We start from the raw sequence: 17,283 nt of genomic DNA, 5'->3' as shown, positions 1-17,283 counted from the left end.
AGCTGTTTCCCACCATTTCCAAACTTTATGTTAAGCTTAGATGACTTTCACCTTCCTTTTATCAAGAAAGTGGTATCGATCTTCTCATTTAACTATCGCCAAGAAAGCAAATACAAGTATTTCCCAAAATGTCAAACTATTGCTTTTAAGTTGTTTTCAAGCTAGGACTGTTAAACAACATGCCTATGCTTGTTTAACATTCGCTCTTGTGCTTTTCTCCTTCAGTAAGACCTTCTCCCTGTGACCGTGACAGAGATGCAGATTTGTTTAGACCAGCAGGTTATTTCATTACATGTATGGGCAGAGAGCACATATGATGAACAGACATGACATTCACTACATGTGTAGGTCTTAGCAAATCGCTATCGAAGATAAAAGCTGTATGTATGACACATATGACTGACACACAATATATCTCATACTTTAGGATAATGCTTTGTTCCCATTACCAGTAACATAAATGTATCTTATGTATGGTGATCTGTCTTTGGGCTGTGGACATGATATGGCCTCTTGAGAATAGAAAACATTGTATAAACTACAAACACATGAGAATAAATACAGGGAAACTGACTCTTGACTCGTCTATGTATATGGCTCATATGTGTAGAGATCATATAAATATGTGATTCTGTGTTTGCATGTATACATTAGGTTTTGTGTGCACTGTATGTGCTTCGTTATGTTACTTGGGAGGTGTTCAATATTTCTGAGTGACTGTACCAATAACACACACATTCACATGTTCAGCTAATCTTCTGCATTGATAGCCGCATGTAGTTCACTCACATGTGAAAGAAAATCAATCAGACCTCCGCTTCTTCTAAGTAGCAGTTCATCTGAACAAGCAGAGGTTAAAGTCATGTTCATTTCCTTAACAGGATGATTAATCAAGATACACACATGTTAAAGGGCTACATCCAATTTCATATTCAGGCACTTCTCTGAAACAATCCTGTTGAATAGTATAGGGACCCTGCTTGATTGACCAGAAAGCTTTTATTGCTCCTGTGATTAGACCACCACCCTCAGTCATTTCTCCGAATGGCTCTTGACAACCTAATAACTTGTCATGTCACATTTTCAAACCTCACAAGTCCTCAGTTCCACGCTTGCGGTGGGAGGCCGACAGGTGATAAAATTTGGATTATTCTAAATATGTGGCAAGATAGCCATAACACACAGCCAGAGGCACGTGATCTTAAACTCACCTAATCGTACGGCCTGTGGTCCCTGAGGGTTTCTTTGTGGATGCTGAAACAACTCTGGAAGCACAAAGTGACAGAAGTGTTGCTGTGCCTAGACACACACACACACACTCTTGCTGGGAGAGGTGATGACAAGTTGGAGATCTGTGGGAGATAAGAAATATAATGAGCTTATGATGACACACAGAAGACACGTTTCCTTGCTGGTTCTCAACACGCATGCGTGTACACAAACTCATAAATTTCTTATGGGATCAAGAATCTCAACAAGGGTATAGTTCACAAAACCTTGAAAGGCCAATTTACTCTGCATAGCCTCCACATGCAAACACACAGTTTTCATTCCATTTTCCATTGTCCCTCCTACCTGATATCCACAGACTCACTACATTACCCAAGGGAATAAAAGCCTACATTAATTCAAGAGGGCCTGATACAATGAACTCTGTTCACACTTCAAACACTACAAGTGGCTTATCCACATTGTGACAAGATCACATTATCTGTACTCATTAACAAAGCCTACAAAGCCTAAGGGTTATTGCAATAAATATGCAGGCGTGAGCAGAACATTGATATGTTTGTCATCCCTCTTACTACACTGCTCCTAATGATTCCTCCAGAAGGTCAGAGAACGGGTTTGAGATTCTTCTTCCCTTCTTTTGCAGTGAATTCTGAATTAAGATGTAAACACAAGCACAACACAATAATATGGCAGCTTTTGTTCTTGTCTAAATAAATAATTCAACATTTTTCTTTTGTATGTTAACTGTTGCTAGGGCACAGCTGAGTGGACATTGAGTCAGAAGACTGAAGAATAGGTTGACTCATTATGGCTATTGCACACACAAGTAAGATTATTTAGAGAGCTCTGTTTGGTAAAATGATCTTAAATTAATCTTTTAACAGAGGCACAATCACACAGCTGGCTAATCAATGTGCTTCACTACTACTTTTACTACAGCAAGCACACATGTATCAATAAAATAACATTAACATTTGGACTACAGGGTTAGATTTAGGAAATTTGGTAAAAAGGCCATTCTTCATCATTTGTATCCACTTTCACTCAACGGAAACCACAGAAAAAATAGAATTTTGCTAGTGCTCAAGTGTGGTAATAAAAGTTAAAAATTTTAACCTCCATGTGACAATGTTTTTATAATAAAATATACATTTTTACCCTTCAGATTTGTCTATCACATGATGTGTTTTTTGTTTGTAGTGAACAGGAATTATTTTGCATGCTGCATTTATTTCTCAATCCACAGTAATCTGGGAGCACGATGAAACAGCACACAAGTTCATTGTCTAATGTTATCAAAAAACTGCAGCTGCAAATTCTGACCTGGAATCAAATCTTCTGTCCAGGTTGTCACTATTGTGCCGTGTTATCACACAGAGATTTAATGCCAAATATGATGGATCTGGTCACAATCTACCTCCATTGAGATATGTGTGTGCAGCATAGCATGTGTCAGTAGAAGAGGCTGGTGACTTTAAAAATCTGAATGTCAAGGACAAGAAACTCCCTGATATTTTGTCATGCCTGAACAGATCCTTTAGCGTTGTCCTTTAGTGTGAATTGTAACATTTGCATGTTTAAAAAAAGACCAGATGTAGTCAACTTTAACAATGGTACACTGGGTCTAAATTAACTTCTTTATTGTTGATTTTAATGTTTATTGTTTATTGTTGATTGATTGTTTCTGCATACAGAAAATGTGAACAAAGAACACTGCATAAGACAGACAAGTCAGATATATACAATGCTCACCACTTGGGGGTCTCCTGTGTCTGCCGACATCCACAAAGACAGTTTGTTTCTTTTTTGACTTCAAACATGTTCACTTTACACCAAACAAAATGCTCTCCAGAGACTTTATTCCCCCTAAATGAATTTCTCTCCTGTTCCTCACTACTTTGATTACTGAGACTACAAAACCCTCTCATTCGCTGAGCTGCTGCATCTGATCCCAGTGACAAACTGCTGAAATAGCAACATCTTTTTGGCTACTGATGGAGACATAAGTGCAAAGTACAAGAGGCAGGGTATGAGGTGTATGTAGGATGTATTGTATGAGAGGACAAGAACTTCTGAATCTTGAAATGGACACCGATGGGTTAACATCGGACACCTGCTTGCAGAAACATTGACAGTGATGAGCCAGAGCCACCCTTGTCCCCAGTACTGCCTATCAGCAGAGACATCTGCATGATTAAAGCCATGTATCTTCACTGTGTGACTTATTAAAGTGCAATGCAATTAACCACCACGTCCCCTGGCTGACCATTGCATGCACTCTTCCATGAATGATGCTCAGCATGCATGACTGACTGGCACAAATCTGAAGCTCACTTCCCATCTATAGATCCCAGCTGCTTCGCAGGCTCATTTTAGTGCTCTATGCGCTCATTCATCACAATGCTCAGTTTCTTCTTGCTTATGTTAATTTACATCTACATAATGGAAACCAGTCAACAGAAACATTGCTTGGTATTGCAATCTTGTCTGGGGCAGCAGAGAGAATGCCTGATCAGTTGTGGGCTTCTGTGTATAACATGTCTTTGCACAATCAGCCTATTATCCCTCCTCTAAATTCAAGCGGAGGGATAATGTAAAAGTTTTATGAGAATTCTTCTGGCCACTCAATCTGTTTTGTAATCACTACTGAAGGATTCCCGCAGCAACCTAATTTGGAGTGATCTAGAGGTTACAGGTGTAACCACACAGTACAGAGTGCCAATGAGATAAGACCCACTGCTGGCCATCCCTGTCTGCTGCTGGGGACTGTTAGTCATTAAGAGTCAGGCCTCATTAGAGAGGCCATGGTGTGGTGGATCACAGACACTGCTTCCCTTGGCTTCAGCCACATACCTGAGTGTCTGATGTGTTAGAGGCCAGGAGGAGAGGACAATGACATGTCAGGGGAAGTGCTGGTTTCTGACAAGTGGAGCAACAAAAAAGCACAAGCTGATACTGGCCGCAAAAACTGTACTTAAAAGCTCATTGCGGAGTATTTTAGGCACGTGGTGGAAAGTAATGTACAGGAGTACAGTTTAGAGGTACTGGTACTTTACTTGAGTATTTCTATTTTCTGCAACTTTATATTTATACTCACCTACATTTATGAGTATGATTAAGTATTTTTCACTCCAGTACATTTATCTGACAGTAATAGTTAACTATGAGACCAAAAAAGGAAAGGAGAGGTTAGACTTGTACTTTGCATTGTGATTAAAAAGTCATATTCTAAAATAAGTCGGAGGTTGGAGCTGGGAATGACATCACACCCGAGTTGACAACATTCCAGTTAACAAGTTGGAAAACCTCGCACGGCCAGCCACTGTTTACAACTAGCCTGATTAGCTATTGTTACGCCGGTTGATAAAAAAAAAACACATTGTGCAGTATTTACTCATACTAAACATTGTAGCAACACCTCCACAGACAACAATTGGACAGCACTTTGTGTACGGAACTTTACATGAGACACAAGTACACAGAAGAGCTAATAAACAGTATAAACTACAGTTTTCACTAACTGTTGATACTCTGTTGATAGAGCAGCCATCTTGGATCACAAAGTCGGGGTAATGCAGTTCTCCCGACTTTCCAAGTTGGAAATCCGACTTAAGGGGGCGTTCCCTTTGAAATTTCCAACTTTGAACTCAGAAATTCCAACTTCCTATGTCAAATGGAATGCACCATTAAAGTACCACGAAGTGGGTGTGTACATAATTAGGTAAAGGAATTTCAGGGGGCCGTGTCTCCCGCTAGATAGCTATGGACTTGGCTCCTATAGTAGGTGCTCTACTTAAGCTCACAGAAGGTGCAGATGGAAATCCTTAATACGTGGATCACTTCTGTGATTTCCTAATTGCTGTTGATGATTTGCTTTATTTTATTTGCTCTAGTGCTGTACTGTGTTTACGAGTAGCCTAAAACTTTTGTTGTTCTCCTGGTTCCTTTTGTTTCTGTTGCATGAAATCATGTCTTCTCACTTTCTTAGCTTTAATATAGCAGTCTTTAACAGAACAGCTTTGTAGCCTCTGTTTAGAAACTGTGTTTGCATATCTTTTGCCTCAGTCACAAAATCTGGCTCCTGATCACAGATCCTCTTAAGGCGTTGCAATTGTCCATACGGGATGTTCTTTTTAAATGTTGGGGGATGAAAACTATCTGCCCGAAGCAATGTGTTTCTGTCAGTTTTTTTGCAAAACCAGCAGTATGGAGGTGTCCATCACTGTGTTTCATTATTGTGAGGTCCAAACAAATCAATCTGTTTTGTTTTTTTTGCTGATGATCTTCTGTACTTTTACTTGAGTATACTTTTGAATGCAGTAATGTAAAGGATATAAACATTTCCTCCACCAGACTCTGCTAAAAACTTCCATTGAACATTAAGTTAGTTTGTGCTGATCTTTATGGCAACAAGGAAACTAGTTAGGGATTTTTCTTCATTCCTTCGTTTTATTCTTCTCTATATACTAATAACTTTAAAGAAGCCAAACACATGAATTGGCATAGGTGTTTTGAAGTCATAAAGCCCGGGAGAGTGTTTGTCACTGCATTTATGGGAATTTCAGTAATGCTGACAGCATGAATTGCAGTCAAGGCAGCAGTCTTATACCTGATCTCAGTAAAAATGCGCTCCTGGGTACTTTACGTTTTATTACACTTGAATGATTAGGAATGCCAGCTTGACATGATCCAGCTAAGGATTAACTTCACAGTCTCTCAATCTCAGGCTGGACACTGTATGACTATAATACTGCTTAATTAAAGACATAAGTAATTCAAACCATTTGTGAGGACATGGTGAGTTCACATTGTTTTATATAAGACTATAAAGCTCTGGGCTTTTGCATATGTCCAAGCTGAGCGTGAACATGGAGATGAAAGACAGAAGATAGACGTGCAATATTGATATTATCAGCATGCACGACATTTGTTTGTATGCAGTTTTCAGTTTCCCTAGAGAACTGGTGTACTCAGCCACCAAAGCAATTCACTGTACACTGTGCACCTGATGACATATTGCATAAAAGAATAGAAAATATACAAAAGTAGTTATTTTATCTGAAGGCTTCATCTTGAGTATTGCAGGTGTGCGCTACAAGTGATAACTTTGATTGCCTGTACAGTCACACAATCAGTCTTTTTCAAATCAACCTGAATTTTTTCTCGCCAAAGGAGTGTGGTTCTTTTTTTCCCTTTAGGTCAGCTTATTTATGTTTATAATGTGTCTAGAGACACTGATGTTGAGCATAACACATCTATCGTAAAAAAAAAATACTATATGTTTTAGAGATTAAACAATCAATCAATCAACAGACAATTAACTGGCAACTATTTTGATAATCGACTCATCATTGAAGTACTTTTTTCTAGTAATAAAATTGCCAAACATCTATTGGTTTCAGCTTCTCAGTCTGCTTTCTGTGTTTTATATCAATGTTAACTAAATTTCCTGGAGTTTTACACTTTTTGGGACAAAACAGGCAATCCGGAGACACCAAACGATTAATTGAGAAAATAATTAGCAGATTAATCAACAATGATAAATAATAGTTAGTTTCAGCCCTAGTTTGTTTAAAAAGGAAGACACTATAAATAAATACATTTAAAAAGCCATTATGGTTTTGAATAATTTATGGGATAGAAATACATTAGTTAATGGAGTTACATTCTCCTGAGTTAAACCTTCAAACCTTCTCAACTTGGTGTTTCATCACTTCAAATCACTTTGTGACCATTACTGAACTTATAACCATCCAATCTTCAGCTGACAGTTCTGGTAAAATCTTGGGAATTCATAGCGATTAGGAAAATCTACAGAGAATATTTAAAAGTGGAGGTTCTTCAGACGCTGCACTGAGCCATCAACGAGCAATGAAACAGCTATAATACAACAGCAACAGCACAACTTTCATGACTGTGATTTCCACTTGGAGGTTGAGGCACCTGGGAAAATGCTGTGCGTCGTTTAACAGGAGCTTAATTCTGGCCACATGGTTTATTCATGTGGCAACCGCTGATATCACGACTCTCATAAATCACGCAGTGCGGCATGCTGGATGTCCACTCGCTCGGGCAGGGCTCACTAATCTCAACACCATCTTTCATCTAAATAACCTTGCCTTACCGCAGGGCAGGCCAACACCAGACACAGTCCATTGGAGGGAGGCTCTCCTCGTACTTTTATTTCTTTCACTCTAGGCACAAAGACTTTCTGCAGCCTGTCAGAGCAGACAAACACTGTCCCATGTGCTCCCAGGCAGGAGTCTGCCCACTCTCAACCACAGGCAATAATAAGAAATTGCTTCATGGACATCAGAGGAACTAATCTAGTCTAACGCTATCTTTATGAATGTAGAATCAGACACACAAGGGAGGAGAGCAGCAGAGCCGGTCGAGCCATCTGTTCAGAAGTGGTTCAAAGAAAGAGCAGAATATTTGAAACTAATGTGAGTAAACATGATCATCAAATATAGATAGTAGAATAGAGCATATAGCAACTTTGCCCTCATTTTTATGGCTATTCGAACATGTCAAACGTTATCACATGTTTCGTAATTAATTGGATGTTTGGGTTCTTACCCACATAACAGACACCCAATCAGCAGTCATAAACATGTCACCAATTACCAGCTTTGGGCCTACATATTCCGTAAGAAAACTAATTAGTGAAACAACACCCCTTAATGAACCAATATAACTATGTGCCTTATGTCACATAGCTCTCCCTGCTGCTTAGAATAGTCACATAGTTTCACCTCATGCTTCTAATAACAAACCCCAGGCATCACATTGACAGCCAAATGTGTTTCAATGCCCTCTGCTCTACGTCTGTCCTCTCTCCACAGCCTGGCTCTGGCCTCCTGCTGCCACCAGAAGGAAGAACCAGTCAGGCTCCTGCTCGCACCAGAAAGGCCCTCCTTCCCCACACAGACAATTAGCTACCCTGTAACTGATTGCAAGTAATGAGCACTGCTGGAGAACAGTTGGAGATCTTAGGACAAATTAATGTGTGAAAACTGGCAGTTGAACCTTCTGCTCTCTACCTCCAAGACAACAAAATGAAGTCTTATAAACTAGATTTGGGAATAAAGACCTCGCCTCAAACACATCCCATTTCCAATCAAAGTATTTAAGCACAACTCATCCGTTCTCTTCCCCTCTGACTCATTTCTCACATTCCTCCAACCCAAACCCCTTTTCTCTTTTTCTCTTCTCTTACTTTTTGTCTCTTTTGTTTGAATGCAGGAACCACTGGCAGCAGAGCACATGAAGAGACGGTTCCCCCACACAGAGTCTCAACTCCCCTGGTTCCCTCTGCCACTGGTTGATGACTTTCCAGAACACATGAAGAGACGGTTCACCTGCCCTGAGTCTCCTTCATCTCCCGACCCTTGACTCTCACCCCCACATCCCTCGACCCCTCACCCTTCTTCCATCAGGATCCCTAATACATTCTGGCATATAATCTCTGCTATTCTCCATCCATATCATACAAGAAAATATCCTAAATCCATATCTATGGTGGTGTGGGCTTTGTTAGTGAAACTAAACTATTACTCTGCAGCTCTGGTCAAGGAAGCACAACCACACATCCATGCATACTAAGGGGCCAAGATGGTTATTACTGTAAGTTACAGCCTCTACAGAGAGAGAGCCAAACTCAGCAGAGGTATGGTGTGGACAGTAAAACAAATGAGAAAAGGTGGAGAGAAGAAGGCCCTGAAAAGGCAAGTAGGGGCGCTAGCTGAGCAGCTCACCATGAAATGCTGAAACAACAGCACGGCTGCCAGGGCAATTTTACACCCCAATAGTTTCGCACCTCAGCCACCAACCCCTTCCGACTCTGAACCTTGTGTCTTCTTTGTGTCTTCATTTATTTTGTGTCAGTGTCCAAGATGCGAGAAGCCAAGCAGTGAGAAACTCGTCCCAAATGTCGCAGGGTAAGCGGTGTGTAAAGCAGACGGAGGGAGGGAGGAAGAGAAAAGCCACTGCGCCTGGATGCACCTTGCTTTCTGTGCAGACGATCCTCTGAGATCTCACGGTATTTTTGATTTATTTAGAGAGTACTGAAGTTGACATTAGTTGTACACTTAGGAAAACAAATATCCTATAATTGTATACTAATCACTGTGTACACTGCAGTGGTGGAAGAAGCTTTCAGATCCTTTACTTATATAAAACAACCAATACATTAATGTAAAAATATTCCATTACAAGTAAAGTCCTGCATTCAAAATCAAAAGTAAAAGTACAGAAGTTTAATCAACAAAATAAACATTTCAAATTAAAGGTAGAGGTTCTGTAGTAAAATTGCTCTTGTGACTGACTATTGATTGTTAGTAATAGAGTGGCATTAATGTGTAATCAGTATTTACTGCTGTAGCTGGACGAGGTGAAGCTATTTGTAACTACATAAGTTAGGTAGTTTAGCATTTAGTAGTAGTAACCAAGGGGTTGGGTCCCTCCAAACGTTCACCAGATAAATCTGATGGGTCGTGAGAAGATTCATGTGAGACGAAAGATAAAAAATAAATTGTAATACTCAAATCTGTTTTTGTTTTTGGACTTTTCCAATTGTTGATTTGTTGTGAAATATTTGATAACCTGAACACTTTTTGAAATGAAACCACCAGACGTTTAGAGTGGAAATGTCTCTTTTGTGGAACTGCTCATACAAGACATAGACATCACAAACATGACTAGGATTCACAACAAGACCAGATTTTTTTGAGGGGTCAACATGCAAAAAGTTTGGAGCCACCAGTTTAATTTTTAATAATGTGTTGTGTTTTTTAAGCTTATCATAGAGTTGTTTTACGTGTAATCATAATCTAACAAGTAACTACTAACTGCTGCTGTCAGATAAATGTAGTGCAGCGGAAAGTACAGTATTTCCCTCTGAAATTAGTGGTGTATAAAGTAGCAGTAAACTACAAGTAACCTCAAAATTACTTGAGAAGATGTACTTTATTCATTTCCACCACTGATGTAATGTAGTTTTTGTTTTTTAATAAACAAACAATCAAGTGCAGGCCAAACTCCACTGCTAATTCTCAGAAATTCAAGATGCTGTGGGATCTCTCACAAGAAGAATCTGTGTATATTTAAGCAGAATTTATTTTCTAAAATAACAATAAAATATTAACTATTCACGTTTGACTAAAAGCTACCTCTCCCACATCCCTCTCTAGATCAATGGTTTACTCCCACCGCTAGTGTAGCACATTAACCTTGTTGATCACTAGTCAATGACTGAAAGAGGAATGACTTATCATCATGATTATTAAATCTGAAATTCTTCTGCAGCACGTTAAGCCCAGCCACTGTGCAGCCAGGTGATCTCAATTTGGTGAAATGAGAGCTCCATCAACCAGATTTGCATTAAAGATGTATGCTCAATTTTGTCCACTGTGACCTTTCAAATGTCCTTGAATCCACTTGAACAAAATACGCCTACTTAGACTGAATGCATTAAAAAAATGAACAAAATAGAGGAGCGCTTGTGGCTCTGTTCAGCCTGCCTGATGAATACATGAAGAAGATGCCTATTTTCATCACTGACATGACAGACTTAGATGAAGCCAAAATGTAACCCATAATGAATTCCCCAAAATGCACATGAATCCAGTCAAAGGCATTAGGAATATGCTTGTACAACTATTAAAGATACAGAATATAACCACTGGGCTGATGAAGCAAAGCCCTGAAATGTTCTAAATACATCATCTGCTTCATTAGAGGTCCACATTGTTACAACTCAAACCATGTCTCTATTTCTCTGCAGTATATGATAGTAGAATTGTGTCATACATCACAATAGTGTAAATGTCACCATGCAATTCAACACACAAAATCCATTTTTTATGCACTCAAACTTGCAGCAAAAGTATACAGTGCAAACTATATTTTTATATATATATATCATGCTACATGTGCCATAAACCTGTCTGAAATTAAAGAAGTAGAAAAAGAACAGAATAGTGATTGCAGTTTTCTCTGTCATCTCAATCTACACAGTCTTTTGCTGTATATAAAGATACTAAAACTCTACACAAATCCAACCAAAACAATCTTTGCTGTACATTTTGCTACATCTCCTCGACACCCTCAACAAAAACACTTACAAGCTTCTTTCTCAGCCTCTATTCCATTATTCTCTTCACTCTCCATTGGCCGTGGCAGGCAGGACTGTCTGATGCTGGTGCTGGGGGTGCCAAGTATTTGTGCCCTGACCTTCTACTCTCTGGACAGGTCTGAGTGCGAAAGCGTCGCCTGTGAGGGGCCAAAGGAGATGGGACACTCTGCTGGCTGTGTGTATTATTCATGAGTTGCTCCTGTTGAGGGGGCAGTTATTCAGCATCCAAATCCCAGATGTGGTTCAATCTGTGCTCCATTCACTGTCCTGACTGCTGCCCATTGATCACAAGCAAGGTACCGGGTGCTGAATAAGCGCAGGGGCTTCATGTTATAGGGCTCAAAGCGCCTCACTGATAGCACAAAGATCCATCACTAGATACTGGAAATGGGCCAGAGTTTTCTCCCTAGAAGTGATCGTACAGGCTGAGAGGAGATGTATCTCCAACATTTATTAAACAGGAGTAGCACAGCATGTGACTGGTGTCACTGAGATGTGACAGTCTTTTTTTTTGTTTGGTATCCATGCAATGTAGTAATGGAGTGTATGCAAGTAAGCATCTCTGTTTCTGAATCAAATTTCACTTCCACCAAAATCAGCTGCACTGAGATTATATTTATACACATTCACACACTCACACACACACACAAACACACAGAGAAAATACTATGATGAGGTCCTGCTCTGAAAGGTGCCAGAGGCAAGGTATCACACTCTAATAGGCATCACACTATTAATGGACAGTTGAGCACAGTGAATCATTTGTCCACTTTAATCATCAATCACATATAGGCAGCCAAATGTGGTATGACCGCAACTCTGCCCCTGTCTGCATTTGTCAGGATGATGACCATCCATCATCGATCATGTTGTAAAATTACTGCATAATATGAAATGTGAATAATAATTACTATGTCAGCTAGCCTACTGAGATATACAGGACTCACTGTGGTACTTAATGGAACGCCTACATAACAATCTTGTGGCCTCAGGTCAGCGTTTCATGTTAATAACATATTTTTCTGAGATCAGTGATAAACTTGTTGAGGCGTTTTCCAAATTCACTTCACCTTTCAAACCACACATTTAGGACCCATGCAAAGTTCACACTGTGGGATGCTTGGAAATGTTTGAGTTGTTTAACAGGAATGTTTTTTTTATTTTTTTTATTTATCAAGTATTGAAAATGGCCTCTTTCTTTGATCAGAGTTATGAATCATCTTCTACATTTCTTGGGACTTTCATAAAATGAATCGCATCCATTATAACTGACTTTCTCTTACCCCTCAGTATATATTTTTTTGAGGTCAAATTAACATTAAATATTACATTTCAGCATGTTTCTATAAGGGCCATATTTCAATTATCTTCTTCCACCCAACAGAAGAAAAAAGGAGAAACTTTCATTTCTTTACAGTCTAAATAAGTGATTTTAAAACTCCATGGTAATTAGTGATAAAAAAGCCAGAACACCTCAACTGTGAATGTAAAGCAGTGAGTAAACTATGCGAAAAACCATATGCCTGAGATGGAGCGTGGATTTTTGCTGTCTATGGCATAATGATGAATAATAGCCTTATCAACAAAGCACAACACATCCCAACACGTGGCGATCTTATCACTGCTCATTTCCTCAACTCATGTATTTCCTGTATCTCCAGTGGAAAATGTGTCGTGTCGTTCCCTGCACTGTAAGTGACAGCCTAGTCATGTCAAAAGACTCAGGCTTTATGGCACAAGACAAGAAAGAAAAAAGTGGCAAGTATAAGCGGATGCATCAGCAGTATTTGCAAAAAGTCACCAGATTCCCACAAGGGACATGCTTGTCATTAAAACAAACAAGAAAAGAACTGATAGGTGCATTAATCAGAGAGCAGCCAAGCATCGATGGTGGTGAGCTGTAGTTTGTTGGCGTTTCTCCCTAGGAGCGGTTGCACCTGAGGGAGGGGGGATTAACGGAGCTCCATACTGGAGCTCCTGCATCTGAAATCTGCCTGAGCTCATCGTTTCTGCTCTTCTCTAAGAGGCTGTGACTGGATATCAGGCAATCTATTCCCCTGCAGAGCGTTGGCTGACCGACATCAATGCCGTGCATTGTCGAATTATTAATTAAATGCATGCAAGCATAATCAGATGCAGACATGGTCAGACCTTTGGGACAGTTAACATAGAATTGAAGCTGAATCTAAATTGCAGATTTCTTCTTATTTTTCAATGGCAGGTAGCTGTGCTGATTTAGGAACAAAGTCTTGCAGCCTTAAAAATTTAGCATCACTTTGCACTTATTTAAACTTTGTTTAACATGCAAAATATGCACAGCCATGACTTTTATTTACAATCCAGACTCACAAGAGAAGGAAATACATCACTAAATAAGCTTAAACAAGCTTGTGTCTGCCTTACACTCAAATATTACTATATAGGTTGCAGCATAAATATGTTTACACAGACAAGTAAGAGATAAGATGTGGGTGTATGCTGTGTTATATGTTCTTCATTCCCTCTCCACAGACGTGCAAAATGTAAATGCCACAGCTTTAAAAAGTAAAGCAAAGTCCAGGTCCTGCCTTCATATATTTCATTAACTTTTGTTAATGCAGCTGCTATGGCTCCAGGGTATTTGCGCAATGCTCAATGCACTTTTGCTGAAATAATAAGATCTATCAGTCAGCACAAAGCAAAAACAGCTTAATTTGCAGAATAAAGGTCATTGGAGCTGTTACTTTTGAGGGGCTTTGACAGAAAACAGTGTTCAAAACAACAAACTCTAGAAGAAACTCTGCCTTGAAATATTACATTATACTGAGATGTTCACATGAAATACTCAAAACTCTGTGTCAAGCATATAACGCTGAGCGAACTATTATAATTTGCCCTTGTGAACTGGACCCAACCCACTCATTATCCTGTATGTACTCCACATCCCGATATGTTGCTGGAGACAATTCACACTGCCAACAACAGATCTGGTCTGGGGGGAAAACTATTTCTCAGCATACGTGCGTTCAGATTTTTTAATTCACATGTGATTAAGAGATTATTGCGCTTGCATGAGTTCAAAGCAGTGGCTGATCAAGTGTTAATTGCATTTATTGAATAAATAAAGAATGAATTATGTGGCTTCTATCAAATCAAACAGAAATGTAAAAGGTACACTACAGTCTCACATTCTTTCATTATGTCTACTCTACATTGTGAATGGATATTACCATGTAAAATCGGATTCCTACCATGGAAAGTAATTTCTGTCCTCATAAAGTGAGAAAGCTGTCAGCCTTCCACAGCCATGCTCTTTCATTAATCAGCACTAATTAATTGTATTGATTGAGGCAAACATCAGGATTTCTGGTTGAAAGGGTTTACTAGACTGTAAAGTGCACACAACAAAAAACTGGCAAATGCACAAGCCACTTATGTGCCCCTGAAGGATGCATCACTTTGGAAGAGCTCAGAAAATGAGACAAAGATGTGTCTGCTCACTTCTCATTAAATAATGTCAGAATTCACAGCATCTCCGTGGCAAATGTCGTCCTTGGCTCTACTGACGTCCTTGGCTCTAGTGAGAACCGAAGCCACTGAAGCTGAACTGAGTATCAATTTGTTTTCTGGCAGCATAACCTCTCATCGCTGGAAAAGTTGCATGAAATCACAGCTTGAACCGACCCTAACAATGGAGGACCACCACATGGTATGCCACTTTAGTAATGGGGAAATTAACTTTTAAGCTCACTAAACATGTTACACTACTTCCAAGTGCATGCCATCCACTGAAACTAGCATGTGGGTCCAACAAAAAACAATGACCACATAAATGTTCTGCACATACAAATAAATATTTAAAAAATGATATTGCAGTTATTTTTGTTCAGTATTTTTAATTTGAAAAGTTGTGTTACTGTGCGTTATAATGAGATGAGCAGATAAGTATTGAGCAGATAATGCTATCCAAAGAAAACCTTGTATCTCCAAAATGGTTAAAGCTAGAAAGGATTAAGAAAATTGTCCTACTGCTTAGGCTAAATTAACAACTTAAAACCCCATTGGTTTATCTTTAAAATGCACTATCACAAAGCAGAAAATAAGGCGTATATGTATAGATGTATAGTTTTCACAGCACCTGTTGAAATATAAAAAATGAATATGTGGATTTAGTCTGCTTGTTTGACAACCAATGTTACAATGGTATGGAAGTCAAAAATTAAAGAAAATAAAAACTTCACAACTGGCTTTATATGTTGCTTTAGTATATTAAAATAGTTTTGACTTTGAAACTGATCATCTAACTTCTTAATACAAAGGCAAACAGTAATTGTAAGTTAAACATGAGTTTGCATGTGAATTATTTATTTGTGCGTGTGGATGTGCTGTGCTTGTGTAGCTATGTAGGAAGTGATTAAAAACTGCAAATGTGTAGCCATTAAAAAAACAACACTTTTTTGTCAGTCTCAGGGTCAAAACAAATCCTGCATTACTGAAGTGCCATGGTGCATTTATGATAAATGACTTTATGACAAATTGCTGTAATGCGAGGAACTGATACAGAGCGCGGGCTACAATGTATGTAGCTGCAACAGGGCAAAACAACAGTAGGCCTATCGTTGTAGGGCTCCAGTTGTTTCAAATGACATAGGGTGTCTGAGTGTGCATATGTTTGTGTGTGTGCAATGTATATGCCAGTGATTTTATAAAAATCATTGATTTTAAAAAAGCCATCTTGGTTCTTTTTGTCTTTCAACAAAGGAAACAGAAAAGATTTCATTATTAAACCATGGTGGAGATCTGCCCATTGCCTAATAGAATAATGCAAGTTTAATCAGCTGCTTTAGCTTGCACTCTGTTGTCATCTAGTGGCTCAAGAATGATACAACATCCCGCATGTGATCAACATTCTGGACTGAATCAAAATGTGCATCACAGCTGCTGGACTCACTCCTCATCCTTGACTTTGAAGGACACAAAATTATCTTGAATCCTCGTAGAGAAATTAATAGTAGAATGAGAAAGACACTGTGATATTGGAGCTACGTGTCGGCAATGTTAATGTCAACTGCAGTCACCTATCAAAACTTATATCGAAGCACTTAAAACCAAATTAACCAAACATAAATAATGGCATCGGAACAGGCTTTTAAATTTCCGTATCCTCAAACTAACAGTTTTCCTGGCAGAACATACACGAGGCATGTGAAAAAAACAATGCATGGCTGCAGTAGATTATAAAACTCTCTGGGATGATACAGCCCTTTTCCTTGGCACACCACGCACATTTCCATGGGATAGACTCGCCAAAAGCCTAATTAAATAGAAAGCACAATTTGTCACGTCAACCAGCCAGGCAGCGCTTTCCAAATGCCAAACGACTGCGCCTCAACTTGCTGCGGGCCGCTTCAACAACAAAAACAAAAATATAACAAAAGCAAAACATCTCTGTTACAAAAATTGTTTTAAAAACATCTGCAAAGCTGTTTTTCACCACAGATACTGCCGATGATGGTGGCATGCCTACTGCAGCATCATTAGCATCTTCTGCCGATTCAATAAAGCCACCCTTCTTCTGTTTTCGGGGGGGGAAATGCATTTGAACTCACCCTTCACGAGACTTGAGATTTAAAGTTATCACCCTCAACAAAACAGAATTCAGCGGGTCCACGGCACAACACGGTCTTCCATCGTTATTGAGTGAGAAATTCAAAATGCAGGTAGCTTCGAGCGGGTCGTTTCTGGAGTTCAAACCCGCACGTTTCAATACGACGCGCAGAAGTCAGGTGTTGTTGTGAGAGGGACCGCGGCTACCTCCTTCCTCTTCTCTCTCCTCTACTTCACTGGGTGAAGCGCGGCCCACTTTAAACTATCGTGACGTCATGGGCGCTGATGCTGATGCTGCCCCCCCCCCCCCCCCCCCCCCCCCCCCCCCC

At 39.5% G+C, this 17,283-nt stretch overlaps 1 protein-coding gene across 1 annotated transcript in view; it reads right to left on the bottom strand.

Moving 5' to 3' along the window:
* megf11 (multiple EGF-like-domains 11) overlaps positions 1-17,148 on the bottom strand; it is an 80,699-nt gene extending 63,551 nt beyond the window's left edge. The window contains exons 1-3 of the mRNA XM_046038549.1: positions 16,957-17,148; positions 1,212-1,352; positions 790-839 (exon numbers count right to left, since the gene is read on the bottom strand). The gene's annotated coding sequence lies outside the window, so the exon portion shown is untranslated. The remainder of the gene's footprint in view (positions 1-789; positions 840-1,211; positions 1,353-16,956) is intronic.
* Positions 17,149-17,283: the final 135 nt, after the last annotated feature.

Source organism: Micropterus dolomieu, linkage group LG22 (assembly GCF_021292245.1).
Source record: "Micropterus dolomieu isolate WLL.071019.BEF.003 ecotype Adirondacks linkage group LG22, ASM2129224v1, whole genome shotgun sequence".
Taxonomy (NCBI): domain Eukaryota; kingdom Metazoa; phylum Chordata; class Actinopteri; order Centrarchiformes; family Centrarchidae; genus Micropterus; species Micropterus dolomieu.
The sequence above is the reverse complement of the archived record's forward strand: the minus strand, read 5'-3'. Positions and strand labels throughout refer to the sequence as shown.